The following is a 7,492-nucleotide window of genomic DNA, read 5'->3' as shown; positions in this document are numbered from 1 at the left end:
TGGTGGGTGAAGGATGGAAGAGGAAGGTGAAGGGAAGAAGAGGAAGGTGAAGGGAAGAAGAGGAAGGTGAAGGGTTAAAGAGGAAGATGATGGATGGAAGAGGAAGGTGAAAGGAGGAAGAGGAGAGTGATGGGTGGAAGAAGACTGCAGCTGTCTCAGCTGCTTCTGGGCACATTGTTCTAGAAACAGAAGAGAAGTTTTCATACCTCACAGCTGTAAAGCAAGATTTCCTGATGGATGCAAAATAATGCTGTAAGCCCAAACATGAAGAAAGTTTAGTTTGAAAGGCTGGAATCTCACAGGGCTCTGTTCCAAAGCTTCAAACAATTAAAGTATCTGGTGCTGGTTTACAGTAGCTGTAAGTATTCAGCACGGCATAACACTAACTGGGGGAATATTGACTTTCAGTATACTGGCTTCTTCTGGTTTTAACTAGTATTTTGGATCAAGAATCTTAAGAGTTCTGCTACTAGCTTTTATGATAATACTTTTCCCTGATGGTACAGTATATTTCCCCAAGTTGCCACTAGAAGTAAAACTAAGAATAAAAGCATTTTTTTAATCTTTGCACTTTATATTAAAAAATGACTCTCAATAAACAGCTTCCAGGATCACTTTTGACATTAAACATTGATTTCTGTGTCTGTTATAAACCTCCAAGAATCGCCTCAGGCACTTGTAATAATCTAAGCATTAGATCGGAGCACTTTCACTATCTAATTATTACCTGCTTTAATACAAGCTGTACTTCAAAAATATTTGAAAAAAAAAAAAAGAAAGAAATTATCTTAAAAAAGACCCATCTCCCTGTAATTCTTCTGCTGTCAGAGCCAAATACAGTGCCAACAAGGGGAGTGCAAGTCAGACCACCCAGAAACACAACTGCTATGGAAAGGCATTGCAATTTATACAGAAATGTCAGGATCTTCTTCTTTCTGAAGAGGCAAAATCCTCTCCCCATTGCCCTCATTTTCAAAGGGAATAAAAACTGGCTTCACCCTGTCCTATTTGCTAAACACACCTTATTGCTGAGCTTGAGGTTAACGTAGCAAAGTGTACTGCATGAACCTCCGGTGCCCAAGGCAAGGTCCTGCTGGTTTTCATTTTAAAACCATCACTTATTTTCACATTTTCTCCCCAGTACATGGCTTTCCAGAGTTGAAAGCTGGGAGCATTCTTCTCTGATTCAGTTCAAGGGGGATGGTGGGATGTACCCAGGCATGGGGAGGACACAGAGAGCTTCTGACATGGTCTGTGTTTAGGGTCTACTGTCCAGCTGCTTCCACGATTCAAGTGCACTTGCTTGGTTTGGCTTTACAATTCCAGAAATTATAGAGAAATGAAAGACCCAGCACAGTAAGGTAAATCATAGAATCAGAGAATTACAGAGTGGTTTGTGTTGGAAGGGACTGCAGAGGCCATCCGGATCCAAACCCTGCCATTGGCAAGGACACCTCCCCCCAGCTCAGCCTGCCCAGGGCCCCATCCAGCCTGGCCTTGAGCATCTCCAGGGATGCAGCACCCACAGCGTTTCTGGGTAGCCTGTGCCAATGCAAAAATATTTGCGCTGGCATTAGCTGCACCCTGAAAGCTGCAGACCCCAAAGGCTGCGGGCTGCCCGCAATCACTCCGGCTGATCTAATGAAGCTGCTATCTCTTCCCACAAACATTGCTTCATTTCAGTGCTTCAGTAAGGAATGGCGGTAACTTGGAATGATGTTTTCAACACAGTGGGAAGATTTCAAGCTCTTCTAAAGTACAGGACTGTGGCAACCTGTGTGCTCCCAGTGCATCGCCACACACTCTGCACACAGAGCTCAATGGGATTTGCGTGCCGGTTATCGGCAGCGGAATGCAATGTGATGGTTTGAAAATGTCTCCTGGTGGAAGCCATCAGGTTAAAGAGGGATGAAAGATTTAAGGAAGGTTTAAGAGAAATACTGTTGAAAAATCAGAAGGTTGTGATGGAGGAAAACCATCCCATCCCCACTCTACCTGCAGGGCTGCAATGCTATTAAGGAGGAAATTGCATTGCCCCTCACTCTCATGGCTGCGTGTTGGAAGCGGTGCAGGGGTCAGCGGTGCCACCTGTCCCACTGACTCTGGCTGCAGTGGGGTTTCTTGCATGGGAATGAGGGAGAAGCTTTATAAACCAGATTTTTGTCTCTTTGCACAAGGACAATTTGCAATAAAGCCTGTGGCTAACACAAAGTGATTGCGGGCTTGCACTGGCTCGAATGAGGTCAGGAACCAGCCCGTGGCAAGCGGCACGGAGGAACCTGGGTGAGAAATTGGGAGTATGACATCCTCCAGCCCCTAAATGATCTCAGGACGGTGACACCGCGGCCTCCTGCATTGTGGGTCAGGCTGCTGAGCACCGCGGCACAGGGACGGAGCGCGCAGAGCAGCACAGCGCTCGTCAGCACCGTGTGCTAATTACAGCCGTCTGCTCCACCAGTTCAGCTTCAACCGCTCGCAGAGCGTCTGCGGCCAGGTTGGGATTTCCTCAGATTGATTTGTAATTTGAGGTTACTCAATTAATTTTTTTTTATTTTTTTTATTTTTTATTTCTCTCCCGCTCACCCGCGTGCCGTGAGCGCTCGCTCCCTGTGCCCCGGCACAGCCCCATCTCCCACCCTCACCGCGCTCCAGGAGCACGTTTCAAAGAAGCAGCATGGAAGAAACTCAAACTTTTTCCTTTTCTGGGCCACACAAGCCTTGCCCAAGGCGTTCTTCGTAGAAAAATTAGGCTGCTGCACGACTCATTGGCTGGGTGCACAACTTAAATATAATTTTCTCTTGTCCCAGATAAGCAGTCCCAGACTGACTCCCCCATCCCTTCCCCTGCAGTCAGCAGGGAGCAGCTCCAGGGCAGGGATTTCCCCCCCACCACAGGGTCTGACCTCCTCCCCACTGTGAATACTCACACTGGGGACATCCAAACTTTGGTTCTGCATGTCATTTCCCATTTGGTCCTGAACTACAGCTCCAGCGCAGAGAGATTTGCTTTGGCAGTGGGTGAGATGGGCTTCATGGAGAGCTGGACCCGCCCCGCAAGGTGCTGCGGATCCCTCACTACTGGTGCCCAGCACTGGACATGGTTGTTCAGCACCCCAATTTCTGTTGGTGAGGATGTTTGGACTCCAAGTCTCTAAGCATAAGCCTCATAAGCCCATAGTGTTATGACCAAAAACATTCCAAATAGCCTGGAAAGTATACTGGGACACTGCCTGCCCACTCAGACACACACCTGGAGTGTGCTTGTCATCCACACACTTAAATGCCAACACACTTTGCTGATCCTGCAGGATTTTCATGACAAAGGCGGATTTGGGGGTTTTTAATCCCTCATGGTGGTGGTACCCAAACACGAGACGTGTTGCTTGCAGAAGCAGGGAGGAGGAGAAGGGAAGGAGGAGGAGGAGGAGGTTTTTCCTAGCAGAGCCATGAGATTTTAAATCAGAGCGACCTCGCCGGCTTCAGAGAGCGCCTTCTAATTTCCAAGCATATGCTCAAGAATATAATCAGGCTGGCAAATCTCTGCTGACAGCAATGCTTAGTGCCAGCTTCCCTCCACAAGCAACAAAGTGGGGCTCCACCAGCCCAGAGCTCTCAGTGCTGGAGATATGTTTTGGGAGCAGGACTGGAAATCAATAGGTGACAGCACAATAAATGTCCCTATGGAAGGAGGTGGGTTCCGCTGCTACCCCAAGGGCCCAATGATCCCAGTGCTGCCCAGAGGATGAGGGTAGGTTTAGATTAGACATTAGGAAGAAATTCTTTACTCTCCAGTGGGGAGGAATTGGCACAGGCTGCCCAGAGAAGCTGTGGGTGCCCCATCCCTGGAGGGGCTCAGGCCAAGTTGGATGGGGCTTTGGGCAAACCATGGTTTGGAAGTGCAATGAAAGAAAACCACAGAATCAATAAATGACCAAGGCAGGCCTTGGGAAAGTCAGAGAAGTTCTACTCTCTGCAGAGATCCAAGTGTTAAGGATCACTTGCATGGGGCCAGTATTCACCTGGCTGGATGGTCACAGTGAGGAGCGTGCCTTGGAGCTCAGATGTTGGAACTGGCTGCGAGCTGAGGGAGTGGAGGGATGGAACCCTGGCTGCAGAACTGGCCACCTTAGTGGGCTACACCTCAGTATGTCGCACCTCCATGGGTCACACCTCTGTGGATCACACCTCAGCAGCTCTGCTGCTTTCTGGAAGGGGGATTTTTGCATTCTTTCAACTTTGACCACTGACCCCAAAGTGTCTGCAGATCAGAGTGGATGCAGCACTGCTGGCGTGGGTGCTGCATTGGTGAGGGATCAGAATAGAATTGCACAAGGTGGATGCTGCGTTGCTTGAAGGTCTGTGTAGCATTACATGGGGTGGGTGCTGCATTGGCGGGGAGCAGTGTAGCATTGCATGGGGTGAGTGCTGCATTGCTTGGTGAGGGTACAACTTTGCATGGAGGGGTTGCAGCACTGGGGGGTCAGAGCAGCATTGCTGGGGTGGGTTATGCTTGGCTAGGGTGGTGCAGCATTGCTCAGGATGGATGCAGCATCGCTCAGGGTGGATGCAGCAAGGCTCAGGGTGGATGCAGCAAGGCTCAGGGTGGATGCAGCAAGGCTCAGGGTGGATGAAGCAAGGCTCAGGGTGGATGCAGCATTGCTCAGGGTGGGTGCAGCATCGCTCAGGGTGGATGCAGCAAGGCTTGAGTACATCCCAGCTCCATGCAGCCCAGCATTATCCCAGACCCACAGCCGAGCCACCAACAGGTGCCAGCGTGCAGCACAGCCGCTCCCCTGGGTGCTTTGGCACCGTGTCCCCCACCCACTGCAGTCCATGCACAGCAATAGCACCACTGGGCACTGCACGTCCCCTATGTACCCACTGCAGAGGGAACTGGAAGTTGCTTTTGTCTGGCAGGGGTCAGACAGAGCCGGTTTGTTCGATAAAGCTTTAACGCTCTATGAACACAGAGAAAAGCTCAGCCCCGGGGCCCTTTGACAATCTCCATTGTTTTGCAGCTAAAAAAAAAAGAAAAAGAAAGAAAGAAAGAAAAGAAAAGAAAGAAAGAAAAAGGAAGAAAGAAAGAAAAAAAAAAAGAAAGGCTGATTCGATTTAAAACACCAAGTTCATGGCATTTCAAAGGGAGATGATACACGGCGTGTGGATTTGTGTGACACAGGGAGATAAAGCCGGGAATAAAGTGCCAGGCAGCGGTGTTGCAGGCGCTGCTCTCGGGGATGAGCCTGGGATTGTGCCATCTGATTCCTTTAAAAGGTTGCCGTGAAATCTCTGCCATGGGCTGCACACCAACTCTTGGGCACTGGGGGCAAAGTCTGGAAAAGGAGATGGTGCGGAAAGATGGGACAGAGAGCGGTGCTCAGCTGTAATGCCCAGCGTGCCCGGGAATGGCACATCCGTGTGTGCGGTCCGCTCCATCCACACCGCTCCTCATTGTCTGCAAAACACGCGGCGCCGCGATGCACCAGAGGGCAAACAGGGCTGGGAACGGGAGCCCTCTGAGAGGGTTGTTTAGGCAACAAAATAATAACAGGAGTAAAATCAAGGGGATCCTGGTAGAATGGTAGGAGCTGGCGAGGAGATGTGTTGATGGGTTGTTTCATTTTTTGAACACGCCATCGCCAAAATAAATAACCCGGGGAGGACAGCAGCAGCCAGCGAGCTGCCCGTGGGTTTGGCTGCCTCTGCTTTCCCTTCGAAGGTTGCGGGCGGGCACCGTCCTCGGGACGCTCCGAGGTGAGCGGGGAGCTGCGGCTCCGTGCGCGCCGGGCAGCGCTGCGCGGCGGCTTCTCTCCGTTGTGCTGCGCCCGTCGGGAACGTGCAGCTTCTTCTTTTCTTCCTTTTTTTTCCCTTTCTTTTTTCCCCCCATTCTTCTTCTTCTTTCTTTTTTTTCCCCCTATCTTTTTCTGTTTTTTCCCCCTTTTTTAACTTTTTTTCCTTTTTATCCTTTTTTTTCCTTTTCCCTTTCTCTTTTTTTCTTTTTCATTTTTTAATTTTTTTCTTTTTCTCCGCCTTTTTTCTTTTTTTCTTCTTTTTCTTCCCCTCTCCCTTTTTTTTCTTTCCCCCCCTTTTTTCCTTCCCTCCCCCCTTTTTTTTCCTTTTTAACTTCTTTCTTTTCCATGTTCTTTTTCCTTTCCCCCCCATTTTTTTCTTTCCTCTTTTATTTTTTTTCATCCTTTCTTCTTATTTTCAATTATTTTCTTTCTCTATTAACAAATCCGACTTTGGCCGGGATAAAACGCCGAAACCCCCGCGGGAGGGACGGACGGACGCAGCCTTCGCGAACGCCTCTTGCCCCCTGGCGTCCCCTCGCTGCAAGGACAGCCGGGACCGGGGCCGGGGGGGCCGGGAGACGAGGGATGTGAACGCGGCTTTCGGCCGCCTCCGTTTCCCACCGCCTCTTTCCTCCCCAAAACTCAACCAACAAAACCCCAAAGCGACCCAAGAGACCCCCCCCCCTCCTGAAAACGTGTTTCTCCTCCCCATCCTCAAAGCATCTTTTAAAAATGAAGCTCCTGCCTGCTTCCTCAAAGGGAGATGAGGACGAAAGGGGAAAAAAAAAAAAAGGAAAAAAGAAAAAAAAAAGAGGAAAGAAAAGGGGGAAAAGCAATAAATTTAAAGAGTTGGTTGCTAGGAAGGGATGGCGGAGGCTGATTTGGCATTTCCATCCTGCTTTGCACGGTCTCGGTTTCAGCTGGCAGCGCAGGAGGTATGCGGCTGCCTCCATTAAATCTGTTCTCATTGCAGCCTGACAAGGTTTTAAGAAAGGTTCCTAATGACCGATGCGGGCTGGCACCTCGGCCGAGTTTTGTAATTAAACGTTACCGAGCAGCGGCAGGAGCCGGGGATAAATGTCAGGGCTTAGATTTTTCTTTCTTTTTTTTTTTTTTTTCTTTCTTTCTTTTTTTTTTTTTCTCTAAGATTTTTGGAGGAGAGGCGGCTGTGCCACAGAGAAACTGCCAAAATAATGTACGGGAGTACGGCAATAAAAATAACTTCCCCAGCGAGCCAAGCAAACGGCAGCTGTGTAACACGGTGCTGAGCATCTCCAAAAGCCCCTAAATGCTGCAATGAGTAAGCACGGTGAGAGCCGGGGAGCTTGGTGCAGCCTGCACTCGTTAACAAAATATATATATATATACAACTACATACATATATATGTATATATACACTAGCTGGGGTGATAAATTCACTGTAGGGGAAAAAAAATAAAAAAGAAAAAAAGAGGAAAAGAAAATGTCCCGGCTGCACGCCGTGCTGGGGAAGGGAGGGCAGGCGGTGGCCAGCGGTGCCCGGGCGGGGAGTGCCGGCTGCGCCGGGGTCGCCCCGCCCGGCCGGGCTCGGGCCGCACACAGCCGCTCCTCCCGCTTCTTCTCGCTCCCTCGTTTGTCTGATGGATTTTATTCCTGGTTGTCGTTTTTCTTTTCCTTCCTTTCTCTCTTTTTTCTTTTTCTTTTTCTTTTTCTTTTTCTTT

This window comes from Numida meleagris, chromosome 2, assembly GCF_002078875.1.
Source record: "Numida meleagris isolate 19003 breed g44 Domestic line chromosome 2, NumMel1.0, whole genome shotgun sequence".
Lineage (NCBI taxonomy): Eukaryota > Metazoa > Chordata > Aves > Galliformes > Numididae > Numida > Numida meleagris.
This window is presented reverse-complemented; position numbering follows the sequence as displayed.